The 16,551-nt window shown below is 40.7% G+C and overlaps 1 long non-coding RNA gene across 1 annotated transcript in view; it reads right to left on the minus strand.

Moving 5' to 3' along the window:
• Nucleotides 1-1,231: 1,231 nt before the first annotated feature.
• Nucleotides 1,232-16,551, minus strand: part of LOC122224922 — a 35,207-nt gene continuing 19,887 nt past the window's right edge. The window contains exon 3 of the long non-coding RNA XR_006205027.1: nt 1,232-2,176. This is a non-coding gene — a long non-coding RNA (uncharacterized LOC122224922). The remainder of the gene's footprint in view (nt 2,177-16,551) is intronic.

The raw sequence follows: 16,551 nt of genomic DNA on the forward strand, positions 1-16,551 counted from the left end.
CACAAAGATGGCTTAATAAGCCAGCCATGAAATTAAGCACTGACCTAGCATATCTGATAGGAATTTGAAAGAAATACAGGAAGTTCTGATAAATATAGACAGTAGAATAAATGAAATTTAAGCCATGGGTCTAAGAGAATGCAGTCTACTTTACAACATTGCCAAATGTCTGCAGTTCTTATGTCATAAAATTCCAGGAAGAATGTAATACATTCAGCAGAACTAATAAAAGGAAAAAGCAGGAAGGCAAACATCATAAGTCAGAAGTCTTCATCTCTGTTCTGCCACTCGTTGGCCATGTGACCTTGGATATATCTCTACGGATGTCAATTTCCTTCTCTGTACAATGACAGTGTTGGGCCAGACAGTCCTGGAGATTGCTTTCAGTTGTACCATTCTATGAGGTGATGAGTCTGACTCTACCATTGTCCTCTCCCCTTGTTCTTTGGAGATATTGTTACCACAATAGTTACTGTTGCCTCCCAAGTAACATCACGTAGCAAAGTCTAGTCACGCACAGGAATTCTAGGCACTGTGACCGTGAATCCTAATCCCTCTTTGGTCACACCGTCATTGAATGACCTTGCGCAGGGCACGTAACTCCAGCTAACTGCTTCAGATGCCTCACCAGACAAAAACCTCCAGGGATTTACAGGATAAATTTCCAACTCATTGCACTCTACAAGCTGCCCTCCAAATGCCTTTACAATGTTTACCCTGGGACCACCCATGACAAATCATGAAATTAGGCTGTTTTCCTGAATAATTTTCTTTTTTCTTTCTTTCTTTCTTTCTTTCTTTCTTTCTTTCTTTCTTTCTTTCCTCCCTCTCACCCTCCCTCCTTTCTTTTCTTTTTCTTTCTTTCTTTCTTTCTTTCTTTCTTTCTTTCTTTCTTTCCTCCCTCCCACCCTCCCTCCTTTCTTTTTCTTTCTTTCTTTCTTTCTTTCTTTCTTTCTTTCTTTCTTTCCTCCCTCTCTCCCTCCCTCCTTTCTTTTTCTTTCTTTCTTTCTTTCTTTCTTTCTTTCTTTCTTTCTTTCCTCTCTCCCTCCTTTCTTTCTCTTTCTTTCTTTCTTTCTTTCTTTCTTTCTTTCTTTCTTTCTTTCTTTCTTTCTTTCTTTCTTTCTTTCTTTCTTTTCAGTAGGCTTCACACCCAGTGCAGGGCCCAACATGGGACTTGAGCTCCCAATCCTGAGATCAAGACCTGAGCTGAGATAAAGAGTCAGATGCTTAACTGACTGAGCTACCCAGGCACCCCTCCCTGAATAATTTTCAATCATGGTGTGTCTCCACCTTCAACATAGAAACCTATTTCTCCCTATTCAAACCATAACCATCTTTCAAGGGAGGCTAAATTTAAATGAAAATTTAAAAGGCTGAAAAACTGGTCAAATTTGTGGCAAACTCAAGGCTAGGAAGGAGGGCTGATATACACTGTACAATAGAACCACCAGTATTTCAATAGGCTGAAATAGAGAGTGGAAACCAAGGAGAATTAATGCCAACTTTCAGCAAATATTTTTGAGCAGATGTGTCTTATAATGGAATTGGTGCATAATCCCCTCCCAAAATTTAGTGGATAGGAAGTTCAATATTTCTATAACAATAATAAAATGATAGCCATTTATTATGCAAATTTTATGTTTTAGGCATTATGCCAAAGGCATCACATACCACGTCCATTAGAATGCTTTCAGCTGCAATTTGGAGTACCCAACAAAAATTGGCAGAGTAGTAAGGATTTTCTATCTTACAGCCATAGGTAGTGAAGGGGCTGGTTCCAGGGTTAGTTGCTTAAGCAGCATAACAACACCATGGAAACTCATCCTCCAACTCTGCCATTCTTGCAGAGTCAGCAACATCTCTCCTTGTAGTTGCACAATGGCTGAAATGATTCCAGGGGCCATATCTCAACATATAGAAAAGTACACCTCCGACATGTCTCTTTTTACTATTTAGGAAAACCCTGCACACAGTGTCCCTACAATTTCCCTCACATCTTATTGTCTGGAATCAAATCACTTACCACACCTAAATCTGTCAATGCCAAGGGAAATGGACTGCCAATACCATGTTAGACCTATCATGATTCACCCCTCACTCACCTTCCTTGAACACATGGCATGGTGTCCACCTTCCCAAACAAACCTCTTCACAGGCAAAGAAGAGAAGGATTGGGCTGGAAAGTAGCAAATGGGTAGATAGTCAACAGTGTTTACTACACATACATTATCATTTTAATAAATCATCTTCAAATGAGTTATTACGTTCATTTTATAGATTTAAATAACTGAGGCTCAGAGAAGTCAAGTAAATTGCCCATAGTCACACAGATAGAAGTGGGAAATCCTACATTCTTAATCATCATACTGATGGTTCTGAAATGTCAATGTATGTAAGAAACATCAAGAGTTAGTGAAAATGTGGGATGCCTGGATGGCTCAGTCGGTTAAGCGTCAGACTCTTGGTCTGGGCTCAGATCATGATCTCACAGTTCATGAGTTCGAGCCCATGTCGGGCTCTGCACTGACAGTGCAGAATCTGCTTGGGATTCTCTCTCTCCCTCTCTCTGCCCCTCCTCCACTTTCTCTCTCTCTCTGCTTCTCTCTCAAAATAAAAAAAACTTTAAAAAATTTTTAGAAAGATTAAAAAAAAGAGTTAGTTAAAAATGAGGATTTCTGGACTCCACACTCAGAGATTCTGAGGGTAGAAGCCCTCATTTTTCATTTTTAACAATTTCAGTTAATTTGGATGCAGGGTATCTACGAACCACATTTTGAGAGAGAGAGAGAGAAAGAGAGGGAGAGGGAGAGAGAGAGAATGGGATTAGCTATCACTTGGGCAGAAATCCGAGTTTTTTTTTAAAAAGCCCCGATTTTCTGGAAGCTTCAGACCGACCATCGAGCAAAAGCTATTGTTTGCACAGGTCAGGCCCTCTATGGTGTCTATGTCTGGCTCACTAATTTAAGAAGGATGCAGATAAAACGTGAGGGGAACAAGGTTCAAGAGGGACCTCTAAAAGCTGGGTCTTCTAAGTAATCATTGAAGAATTTGGGAAAGTTTAGAGTGGAGGATAGTCAACTTTCTGGCTTAGGGGAGAGAGGAAGCCATCATAAACCTTCAAATATCAGCTAGGTTGTCACATGTAAAGGATGTTCAGAGGTAGAATCAATGATCAGAAATCAGGAAGAGGCTCATTTTGTTTTATTATAAGAAAGAATAGCCTAACAATTAACATTGTGCAATAATGCAAAGGAGTCTGCCTCATTCAAGCAGAGGCTGGCTGACCCATGACCAGAGCTACAGACACGGTAGAAGGGATTCCTCAGTTGAAAGGAAGGCAACGCAGATGGCTCCTAAGATAGGCTGTGGTCCTCCAATCTCCTTCTCTGCAAACTGACTTATGTTAGAGTGCAGAGGAGAGGGGCAGAGGGAGAGAGAGAGAATCCCAAGCAGGCTCCAAGCTCAGTGAGGAGCTCAATGTGGGGCTTGATCCCACAACCCTGGATCATGACCTGAGCTGAAATCAAGAGTCAGACACTCAACCAACTGAGCCACTATGGTCATTTCTGCTGAACACCTTGGAGTGCAATTTAGCTTCTATTTTAATTTTGTCAATATTAGTTTTATTAGCATAATTAATATAAAATGATTTTAATACAACATATTAATAGTAATGTTAATTCATAAATATATTAATATAACTTCTATTCCAGGTTACATTTCTATTTTAATTTCTACATGTGTAATTCATTTAAAAAATGAAATTATTATTTAAAATGAAAAAACTTTTTAATTTATAAATATCCTGTTTGCCCTAGTTGATAGGACATGTCTGACTTTTCTTTGTGTCCTTGTGGCATCGAACTTATAGATATCTAATACATAGTTGGCAAATGAAAAAGGATGGCCTAGAATGGTGGGTGAGCTCATCCAGATTGTAACACTGCACAACATGAGTAGTGAGTAACTTTTAATATTTCTGCCCTTCTTACTACCATTCTTCCCCCTTTGGGCACTGAGCATTGTGGTTATATTTGCAATATGTACCATCCTCTCTAACCATCATTGATTGGGCCAGAAGTTAGCACATGCTGATAACTTCTTAAAAGGTGGCTATATTTATATGCAGACTCAGAGCATGGTCTACTGAAAAAGAATGAAGTCAATGCAAGACAAAGAGTGAGTTCTCTGGCTTCTCCACCCCTGGATTCCAAGGTCTTCCTGAGGGCCAAGTGTAAATGTGCCCTTGGTCTCTGTGAGAAACCTCTGTGTCTTTATAAAAGTCCTTCCTTCCTTTCTTCCTTCTTTTCTTCCTTCCTTCTCTCTTTTCCTTCCTTTATTCTTTTAAACTTTATGGAAGTTTAAATGGTTTTAGTTCGTTTCGGCCAGAATCTTGAATCCAAATGAATTTGTCTCTAGGCTTGCTGTTGAGGTGACTGATGACAATATCCCATGTTCTGACAGCTCCAGGAAAGCTGAGAATTTAAAGAGCTCAGATGATGAGAAAGCACCTGTATGATGCCAAATATTTTGGAGAGTTTGAGATCAGAACTACTTCAGGCTGATTTCTTTACCACTCCAGCCTTGAATCTGCAGGGATATCAAAGCCCCTATGAAGACTCCACTGCAGACCACAAATATCCTTTTAACAAAAATTCCCCCCACAGGAATGATGAGAAAGGAAACAACCTCTAGGACAATGAGGCCAGACCAGCTCAAATGAGAGATGGGAATATCCGGGGGTATCTACAGCCTCCTTGTGCCACAAAGAGCTTCTCCACGCAACATTTTGGGTCTGCATAAGGCAATCCATCTGTAAGGTACAAGTAGCCTTTCACAATCACATTTATCAGTGAGCAATCACACGAACTTTGTATTTCAGTTTTGTGGCAAAATCGTTTCACAATAGGCACGTGTTTTCCTCATTTTGTACCCCATGGCTATCAGGCAGAACATGTTGATGTCACATTGATACACTCACTGAAAAAAACAGTGCCTGAACAAATCCAGGTGACACTCGTCCAAAACCCCCAGTTTCAATGTAGATGGCAAAGCAGCACTGGCTGTAAACGAGGGGCAGCGGGAGATGTGCGGTAGCAGAGTAGGCAGGGACATCGTTGAGAATTTTTTCTCTCCTGCGATGAAGATCTCTCTTGTGTTGGTCAAAGTGGGCAAATCATTAACACAGGAGTGCTGAGGAAGAAATGCTGCTCCCTGGCTTTCCTATTCCTTAATTTTTTTTTTTTCATATTTCTTTATTTTTGAGAAAGAGAGAGAGAGCAGGGGAGGGGCAGAGAGACAGGGAGGAAGAGAATCCCAAGTAGGCTCCACGCTGTCAGAGCAGAGCCCCATGCAGGGTTCGATCTCACAACCCGCGAGATTATGACCCGAGCTGAAATCAAGATTGGACGCTTAACCAACTGAGCCACCCAGGTGCCTCTGGCTTCCCTATTCCTTAGTCTTACTTAAAGTCCAAGGCATTTGTAGACCCTCTTCCTTGGGTCCTTTTCATCCTCCTTACTGCTTTTTGATTCTTTTGTTTGTTCCCAGGGGTAGGAAAGGAATCAAAGCACAATGATTTTCACATTGAAGACTGGTTTAAGGAACAAAATTTGCCGTGTGTCTTGAAATGACTGCCCCTATTTCTATAAAATTATTCCTCTTACTGCCTTGTGGATGCTGAACTGGTTGCAGGGCTGAGAATATGCTTTAACCACGCAACACTTCTGTTCAAATTTAGCCTAAGAAGTTGAGTTGGCTTCCCTTGATCTACTTTTTCCCCCTTTGATCTATTTTTTTAGTTAATAGAATTCAGGTTTTATTCCTGAAATGATATTTATAAAATATATTTTTTTTAATCCTGAATCCTGGGGCACCTGGCAGGCTCAGTCAGTAGAACGTGCAACTCTTGATCTCGGGGTTGTGCATCTGAGCCCTATGTTGGGTGTACAGATTACTTTTAAAAAATCTTTTTAAAAACATAAAAATAAAGTAAAATAAAATAAAATAAAATAAAATAAAATAAAATAAAATAAAATAAAATAAAATAAAATAAAATCCAGAATCCTGTCAAGGTAAATGCCCTACAGTGGCATCATGTTTGAAAATGTTCTGTTTCCGTTCTTCTTTCCACACTTACCAGTTGGCATTCATTTGTATTCTTTCCCCCCACTACCATCATTATTCTTTTAGATGCTCCAATTGACCCACATTTGTCCAAAGGAAGCCAATAGAATCTGGTTTCTGTATCATTTTGACATTGGCTCTTTGATTCTCGAGCACTTACTTTCTAGCAAAAGTGAGTCTAGGCTCACTTTGTACTTTTTCTGTCTCAGACCTAGAATCAGTTATTTTTCCAAGGAGTCTTGTTCTTTTCAATAAATAATGATATTTAGAAACCAAGATCTAGCTTCTAGGTGTGCTCATTGCTAATGGGATGTAACTGTATACAGACTCTTTCAGTATGCAGAACTAAGGAATGTATTTTTTCAAGAAATTGTGGGTTCTTACTGATACCTCCCATTCTAATCCAATATCATAGAAATCTTCCTCTCTTTCTCCTAGTTTATATTTTTATCTTCCCTCACATTGAGAACTTTATTTGCAAAAATTTAAAGATATTTTCTCATTTGCTGTATGCTTCAATCCATTCAAAATAATCTCAGTATTGGGGCGCCTGGGTGGCGCAGTCGGTTAAGCGTCCGACTTCAGCCAGGTCACGATCTCGCGGTCCGTGAGTTTGAGCCCCGCGTCAGGCTCTGTGCTGACGGCTCAGAGCCTGGAGCCTGTTTCCGATTCTGTGTCTCCCTCTCTCCTGCCCCTCCCCCGTTCATGCTCTGTCTCTCTCTGTCCCAAAAATAAATTAAAAAACGTTGAAAAAAAAATTTAAAAAAAAAAAAATAATCTCAGTATTGCTTACCAAGACCACCACAAATAAATCTAAGTTAAAGGAAATATTGTTTAAAGTTCTTTCTGTTCAAAGAATACATCCTAGAAAAGTGTATTAACACTGTGCCTGAATCAATTCCATTTTTTTCTAGGTTTGCCTGGGTGGCTTAGTCGGTTGAGCACCCAATTCTTGATTTCAGCTCAGGTGTGACCTCACAGTTCGTGAGATTGAGCCCAGTGTTGGGCTCTGCACCTACAGGGCAGAGTCTGCTTGAGATTCTCTCTCTTTTCTCTCTATCTGCCCCTTCCCCACTCTCTCTCTCTCTCTCAAAATAGATAAGTAAACATTTTTTGAATTCCGTTTTTTTCTATAGTTATACTTGATGTACAATTTGATATGCAGTTAAGATCATTTTTTCTGTTTATATTTTTTTTAATTTTTAAATGTTTTTATTTCTTTTAGAGAGAGAGAGATTATGAGCAGGGAAGGGGCAGAGAGAGAGGGAGACACAGAATCCGAAGCAGGCTCCAGGCTCTGTGCTATCAACTCAGAGCCTGACTCAGGGCTCAAACTCGTGAACCAGGAGATCAGGACCTGAGCTGAAGTCAGACGCTTAACCAACTGAGCCACCAGGGTGCCCTTGTTTATATTCAGTTTTAATGTTTGCCCTTTTTATTCTTTGTATTTAATTTTGTTTTTTATTTATTTTAATTTTATTTTTAAAATATGTATAATTTTTACATGGTTCAAAAATCAAAACTGTATAAAAACATAAACTCAGAGAAATCTTAGTCCCATTGCTATCCTTTCCACCCTAATTGCTTCCAACCCTCTTAGGTAGCTATTTTTATGAGTTTATAGAGTCTTAATATTTTTATTTTTGCAAATCTTTTTATTATTTTTTTATTTTGATATTTAAAAAGTTTTCTATTTTTACTACAGTGGTTATCTTTATACTAACTAATACTTTGTAATTTTTAATGGCCATAATCCCCCTTTTCCTTACATGGACTTCTAAAATTGGTTTAGATCTTTAAGTAGTATCTTTTGACTCCCACTTATGACCTAAATGCCAGTCAGTGGTTTTATTTTACTTCTCCTCTTCCCTTTCTTTTTCTTTTTTTTTTTTTTACATTTATTTATTTTTGAGAGACAGAGTGAGACAGAGTGTGAGCCGGGGAGGGGCAGAGAGAGAGAAGGAGAGACACAGAATCTGAAGCAGGCTCCAGGCTCTGAGAAAGAGTTCAGCACACAGCCCAACACGGGGCTCGAACCCACAAACCGTGAGATCATGACCTGAGCTGAAGTCGGATGCTCAACCCACTGAGCCACCTAGGCATCCCTCCTCTTCCCTTTCTCTTCTCCAATATTGTCAGCTGTGCTATTTCTAATGTAGAAGAATGTGCAATATTTACAGGCTATTCTTCCAACTTTGTTCACAGTCTTAGACCTCAAGTTAAATACAGTCGGTGCTCATCGGCAGCATTTTTGCTGCTGTTTCCTCAGTCATCTTCTAGTGGGATACAGTTCATCATCTAGCAGACTTCTCAGGATGAGATTATGATTACATATACTCTGATTTCTTGCATGTTTAAAACTAGTTGCCTATAGTCATATTTAAAGGACAGCTGGGCTAGATAACACAACCTTGTTTTAAAAGTGGGAATGGAAACAATTCAAGTAATCAACAATCAAAGATGTTTAGTTAAATAATGAACCCTGGTCCACACATCTATCACACATGCTACAACTGCTGTAGAAAAACAGGAAATGATATATAAACGTGGAATGGCCAAATTTGTGTTTTTAAAGTATAAGGATTCTATAAGTATGTGTATGGGTGTGTAGCAAAAAGCAGGTCAGAGGTACCTTAAAAAATTAGCAGTTATTTTCTTCGATTAATAGAATTATTGGTGATTTTTAGATTCTCCTTCATGCTTTTCTCCCCCCAGTTTTTCAAATTGTTCAACTTGTGGGATGGGAGAGAACACAGTATTTTTTTTTTTTTAAAGCAAGACAAAGATCTAAAGTTTTCAAGGCTTATTTTTAATGTGTTGGTTTTCATCAATCCCACAAGACACAGTGTACCAAAGAAAGAGCAGCACGATCTAATTAGCAAGCTCAGGACAGTCTAGGCTGGTCTCGGTGCTCTGCCTGTCCTAGGTACTTGATCAATGTTGGCTGGTGATTAAGAAAACTACAATTAGTCAGCTCTGAGCAGAGTCATTTTAGGCAGTAATGTTAGTGTTTTTGAGTCAAGCGTCTGCTCTCCCAGGACTGTGGTGAGGACAGAACCAAGTAGTATATAAGTAAAACTGTCAGTGTTGTGTCTGGCACATAGTTCTCCTGTCATTTCATCTAGGAGGGAAATATATATTGCTGCCCTCTTTTTCTCAATAACTAGTGGGGATGTATTCGCATTTACTTATTCTGAAGGATGTAAAAACAAAATGGACAGATAGCCAGTTTAAAAAAAAAAAAAAAAGCCTGAGGCAGCCTATGAGAGTGTTCTAGAGAAACAGAGAGGAAGAGACAGCTCAGAGAGCACACAGAGAGCAAAAAAGCAAGACAGAAACTAATTTCATTAGAAATTACAGTAGTTAGGCCTTCTAAGTAAGAGTGGCTTGTGGGCTTATAAGTAAGAGTGGAGGAAACCTGTGTCCCTAAATCATAACTGTATTGTTATGGTGGAGTATCCACCTGCTTTGCTAAGTAATGATCACAGGATAGTAAACTCATCACAGCTCTTCCACCGGCTTCCCCCAGTGGATCTGACCAAGAACAGACAGCACCCCAGAGCGACTGAATCAGAATCTGAATGTGAAATGCCAGGCCTAAAAGTTTTTTCTGAACACCTCTTCCAAGGGATTATAACTAACTAGGTTTGGGAGTCACTGGCCTATATATACATGAGCCCACCATCCATCCCATCCAGCAGGACAGTCCCAGAATAAATATTACAAGAGCCCCTCCTGGTACTCCTGGTCTTTCTCTCAAGAGATACACATTACATGCTCTCCTACCTGGACCTCAGCCTCCCAAAGGCACTTTTGTGAAGGCGGCCTCACCTCTATAGGGACGGCCTTGAACCATTACTTCCACTCCATGATGGAAGACAAGACGGAGAGAAAAATCACCCCTTGAACTTAAAGTCACATTAAAATGTCAACCAATAACCATATTCTACCTGAGAGTGGAAACTTATGAGTGGAGAAGACAAAAACATTTTAGCGGGGAAGGAGAACGGGAATCCTGAGCACCTCAAGAACAGTTGCTTCTGCTACTTCACCATTTGGTCCAAGTCAATCAAGAAGGTCAGAAATAAATATGGATTTGACTTTATCTGCTGGTTATTTAAGAGCTTTTGCTCATTTCTTCTTTACCTATTTTTGGTCCCCAGTTTCTAGAAAAGTCAAAATAACCAAATCAGTGGACAGTGATGTCATATTGTATTTCGACTGCTGAAAAACCAATCAACACTCCTCATCGTGTTAATGTGTCATCCAATTTTGAGTGTTGTTACCTTGTTCTGGATTAATCTTGATCTGTTGCTTGTAAAATAAGGACAGGCAAAGATAAACATAAAAACCCAAGTGTTCCTAAAAGTATTCATGTTATAAAAATGTAGGAGAAAATATTTTAGGTCCCCTGGTGCACTGAGTATACTCAGTGCCCTCCATATTCCCCCTTATATCTGCCATCATGTCCCTGGACTGCCCACCTTCCCCAGCCCCACACAGCTCCCCTGGCCCATACACTGTGGGTGTTTTCACCCTTCCTGTCTTGGCTTATCATATTTCTAACTGGGGCCTTTTCCATAGAAAGGATTTTTAGTTACTGGACTCCTCGATTAATATTCAAGTTACCAAAGTTACCAATTTAAAAACCTGGGTTGCACTGTTTTCAGTTCAAATGACAACTCTGTTTATAAGACTAGTAATGGAAGAAAAGTATTTTCAAGTTTTTTTCTAATTCTCCAGAAATTGCAGCGGACAGACTGACCTGCTCAAACAATCAGTTCCATCTACAAATTTAATCAATTAAATAGTCTTAATTTTAAACTGCATTAACAAAAGTAAGACACTGACATTTATTTCTAAGTGCTTCCAATGTCTTACAGGGCAAATTTACAACTATAACAAGCAAAAACTTCCCTTGCTACACTGTGGTGAACAGAGCTGTTGATTCACTATGTTTTACATTTGAAACTAATGTAACATTGTTGTGTCAACTCTATTCAAATTAAAAAATTAAAATCAGGGGCTCCTGGGTGGCTCAGTTGGTTAAGTGTCCAACTCTCGATTTTGGCTCAGGTCATGATCTCATAGTTCAGGAGATTGAGCCTCAAATCAGGCTCTGCACTATAGCATGGAGCCTGCTTGGGATTCTCTCTCTCTCCCTCTCTCTCTGCCCCTCCTCTGCTCTAGCACATGCACTCTCTCTCTCTTTTTCCCCCTCTCCCTCAAAATCAATAAATAAACTTAAAAAAAAAAAAGTCCCTAGCATTTAAGCTCTCTTATTGCAACTATAATCAAATAAACTTAAAAAAAATCATAAATTGAGTTCCCTTAAGCATTCCAGTTCTGTTTATAAACTTAATCACCATCTCTTAAACCTTTCAAGAACCTTAAAATCTCAAGATTAGAATGTTACCCATTTTATATTGAAATCACAAAGACAATCCTTTAGGGTCAGAATATGTTACATTCTCTTGAAATAGCAAACATACTGGTCCTTTTTAGAGAAGCTTAATTTGGGTAGATGGAATTCAGCAACCCCCTGGCCTAGGCTGGATTCAACTAATCTCTTTGCTGCCTGATTGAACTCTGTATTCTTTTCATGTTCTTTTTGCCCAGCTCTGTCCCTACAAGCCCCCATCTGTCTAAAAACCATCAGCCTTTCTTTATGTTGTCCAAAATTTGACAGAATCAATTACTCCTTAAGGTTGATGTGCTAAATACTCCTTAAGGTTGATGTGCTAAAGCTAAAAATTCCTTTGAAATGCACACATACTCACTTAGATGGAAATCACATCATTGTTTTCACCTTACAATGCCGCCATCACCACACACACGTTGGTTTAGATTACTCGAGAAGGGGCACAATGAGGTAACAGGCTTTTGTGCAATGAGTTTCAGTTGTCTCCTAAAAACATTTTTTGTGGTATTTGTTTTGAATGCCCTGTGGAAAGAACACAGGCCTCTTGGTAAGCAGTTTTTGAAAGGCTCGTCTCCAAGGCAGTTACAAACTCAAGACATTGCTAGGAGAAATTCTGTTGTATGAAGAAGGTTGGAGCTGGAAGGGGTCTGATGGTCATTTGGTCCAACGCCATGCTGTACAAAAAAGAAAACTAAGCTCTAAAGAGAGGGGACAAAGGAGGGAGAAATGCCTTTACTGAATGCCTCCTGTGTTCCAGGCACCGTGCAAGTTAACCTTCAATTAAGATGCATAGAGTGGTGCTTAATAATCCTTTCCAACTGGCTTCCCCCCTCAGATACACTGCAGTGCTACCACACTCCTCAAGTTCACCCATCTTCTGGCCCTGCATTCTTAGCACACAGCTTGACCTTCCCTTCCACTGAGTCAGTGGAAGCAATCCACCATTGGCTATTTCAAATTTCAAACCCAGCCTCACATGTACCCAAATACCTTGTGAACAGAAGTCCAATTTTAATGGCCTGAGAGGTAAAAAGGAGGTGAATAACCAGAGAGTCTTCCCAGAAGTTTAGAGAAGCAGAAGGAGTAAGTAAGACTAGACAGAGCTGAAATATGGGTGCAGGGTCAAGGGAAGTCTGGAGACTGGAGGCAGCAAAGCATATTCACAGAGAGATGGGAAGAGGGTGCACATGCAGGTCATATGGGAAATGATGGACAGAGCAGGAGCCCAGAGAAGGGGGATGTGGACGCAGGTTGAATTATTAAATTGGAAGGAAGGAGGGATGCTTCATTCTTCAAAGCATGGGGAAAGATGGGGGTGGACATAAATACTGCTCACAATGGCCCTAGGGTAAGGGGGAAGTGGGGATGGAGGAGAAGCCAGGCCGGGGATACAGACCGGGTACACATGGGAGAGTCTAAGTTCTGGACATCTCCATGAACTAACTAATGGCAGTGAGGGCATGAATGCGCTGGAAGGACATGGAGTTTGAGATTTGGGGATGGGGTAGTCCTGAGTGACGACACAGCACGGTAGAACTCCTGAAAGACCATGCCCTAGTAGATGCCAAGTAACAAACACTGGGCTTGAAGCCAAGGATCAGAGGAGCCGTGGCTCAGAGAGGTCATCCTCCTGGACACTGGATTGATGAAGGCTGACAGGTGGCAGAATTTGGGGGAGAGAAAGGTCATGAGTTTGTGAGTGCAGAGACGGGTAAGCAGGTGGACACGATGGAGGTGACACAGGGATGAGACACAAGCCTCAAAGCCAAAGGGAATTTTGTATGGGAGGTGGAATGGTAGCCAGGCAACAGTTTTGGGGAGCAAGGGAGACACTGACTCCCAACTCCCAGCCTGAGGGGCAGAGCAGAGGGCAGGTGCCGTCCAGCAAGATAAAAGGGAAACAGGGAGCTCAGAAGAGACTAAGGCTCATTTGGCAGCAAAAAACCAGAAAAACATTTAGTACAATGTTTTTTAGTACAAATGTTAAGGATGTAGGGATTCTGTTTACACGGGATGGAGTTTCAGATGGCACAATAGAAAGGTGAAGGGAGGGAGGCAGGGGAGAAAAAAAAGAAAGCATTCTGGCATGATCTAAATAACAGGATAAAGACTAAGGAGGTGTGTGTCTGAGGCAGCAACTAAGGATGAGAGGAACAGGAGGCAGAGGACCTCTGTCCTCAACTTTACTAGCCTTGTGACCTTAGGTGTGACTTACTTGCTGTCTCTGTGCCTCAGTTGCATCATTGTAAATGGGGAAAATGCTAGCATAGACCTCATAAGGCTGTTCTTGTGAGAATTAAATATACTAATACATGTAAAATGCATAGAAAATTGATCAGCATATAGTTATAAAAGAACCACTAACGTTAAAAGGAAAAAGATTCCTACTCCACACTTTTCCCTCAAGCGATGGTCATCCTGTTACATTAAACCCTCAATAACACATCTTTGCTTCCTATCACATGAAGCAAAAAACCAGCAGGCAAAAAAAAAATCTGTCAGAGTCACTGATAAGATTCAATTTCTTGCAAACATATACACATATCCTGTGGCGGTTAACCATTATCCATCTCTTGAAAGGAAGGAAAGATGAAAAAGCTGTTTGAGGACACTAAGAATCTAGTTATAAATGTCTAAGATGGACAGTCCGTAGTCACCTAGTATATAACTCAGCAACAAAAATAAGTACCTCGTTAAGAAATGGGCAAAGGACTTGGACATTTTTCCACAGATGATATACAAATGGTCAATAAGCAAATGAAAAGATGCTCCACATTATGAATCTTCAGAGAAAGGCAAATCACAACCACAGTGGGTTACCACCTCACACCCACCAAGATAGCTACTAGCAAAAAACAAAACAAAACAAAACAAAACAGAATATAACAAGTGTTAGTGAAAGACAGAGAAGTTGGAACTCTTGGCCACTGCCGGTGGGAATGTAAAATGGAACAGCTGCCATGGGGAAAGCTATGATGGTTCCTCAAAAAATTAAGAGTAGGATTACCATGTGATCCAGCAATCTTACTTTAGGGTATATATTCAAAGGAATTGAAGGCACTCAAACAGACACTTGCACACCTATGTCCACAGTAGCATTACTCAAGAGGTGGGAACAGCCCAAATATCTGCTGACATATGAATAAACAAAATGGTATATACATACAAAGACATATCACTCAGCCTTTAAAAGAAAGGGAATTCTTGGAGTGCCTGGGTGGCTCAGTCGGTTAAGCATCCGACTTTGGCTCAAGTCATGATTTCGCAGTTAGTGGGTTCGAGCCCCGTGCTGGGGTGATAAATAATTGTTGGTTGTTGTTGGTAATAAATACTTAAAAAAATAAAGGGAATTCTGACACGCTACAACATAAATGAACGTTGAAGGCACTGTGTTAAGTGAAATAGCCAGTCACAAAAAGACAAATGCTTATATGATGTATCCAAAGTACCCAAAATCATAGAAACAGAAAACAGAGAGGTGGTTACCAGGGACTGGGAGGAAGGCGGAAAGGGGAGTTGTTTAATGGGTATGGTTTCAGTTATACAAGATGAAAAAGTTCTGGAAATCTGTTTCACAATGATGTAAATATACTTAACACTACTGAATTATACACTAAAAAATGGTTATGATGGCAAATTTTATGGGTTTTTGTTTTGTTTTGTTTTGTTTTGTTTTTTGGCCACAGTAAATAAAAAGGAAAGAAAAGAGAGCCATCTAGTATCTCCCCCCTCCCCGCTCCACTTTACTGATGAATAAAATGAAGCCCAGAGAAGAGAACTGACTCATTTAAGGTCACACAGCTCACAGAGGCCGAGTGAGGACCAGAACCCAGGACTCTGATCCCGGCTGCAGGGTTCTTGCTGTTCCACTGAGCTCTCGACGCGAGGTGCTGAGGTAGTGGAAAGATGACATACTTGATTTATTAGTGGTGACAGTGACATTCCACTGAACCTGAAAAGGATAAAGATTCTACTCAGTGCTTACAAATGCTCATGTGCCTGGGCCTTTTCTCCAGATCCCATCGGGATTATTCAAACCAGCAGGTCTGAGAGGCCACACTGGAAATCTTAGGATATTCACAGCTCCTCTCCCTAGTCTGCGGCAGGCCCCAAAGCAGACGAGAGCAGCTTTCCTGTGCCCAGCCTGTCCCCCTGTAATTTAGAAGTCCAGACAGTTACACCGGAAAACAGGAAGAAAAGCTCGGGAGCCCGCTTGAAAACAAGCTCAGTGTGGGGTCTCCAACGTCATGGAGCGAAGCTACTAGTTAAAACGTGCTGCTTTGAAATGGGTTCACTCACTCCTGTCTGGACTCAGGGAGGAGGAAGTCTTTCTCCCATTTAGGGAGATTTCCTTTCGCTCTTTATTCCAAATTCCACACAGGAGACAACAGGAAAAGCTGGCCCCAGCTCAAGAAGCAGAGATGAAAACCAGACCTTCATTTTTGGTAAGGGTGATGTCAATAGGTTGCCTTCTATTTAACATCAGAAATTTCTTTTATTTTCATGGAAATGACGAGTATGGCTGAGAATCCCCATAGCACCTGGCGTGGTGATTCCAGAAATCTCCACAGGTTTACGCAGCTTCAGAGCTGAAGCCCAAGACCTCCCTGGTCCTGGTCCCTGTGCTCCTCTGGTCCTCAGGACACACAAACATCTCATGCATACAACACCCCTCTCAGTTCTGAAGGTGTTAGGCAAATCCTTCTTGCATTAATACACCCAGTGATGAAGAACTAAATAAAACATTTTGGCAAGGACATTTCTAAAGATCTTTCCACTCCAGAAATATTTTTTTTTTGTTTTCAGCAACCCTACCGAGGCTGAACCAGGATGCCTATAAAAAGTCTTCTGTGCTCCCCTAAGTACTCTTAATGAATCGTCAGGAAGGATGAAATAAGAGGGGGGTCAGAGAGCTGGAGCCCGAGCCAGATGCGGAGGCTGCCAGCTTGGCTCGGTGCTCTGGTGGCAGCGCTGAATGCCCATTCCCCCCACTCCTCGAATTG

Source organism: Panthera leo, chromosome B4 (genome assembly GCF_018350215.1).
Source record: "Panthera leo isolate Ple1 chromosome B4, P.leo_Ple1_pat1.1, whole genome shotgun sequence".
In the NCBI taxonomy this organism is placed as follows: Eukaryota; Metazoa; Chordata; class Mammalia; order Carnivora; family Felidae; genus Panthera; species Panthera leo.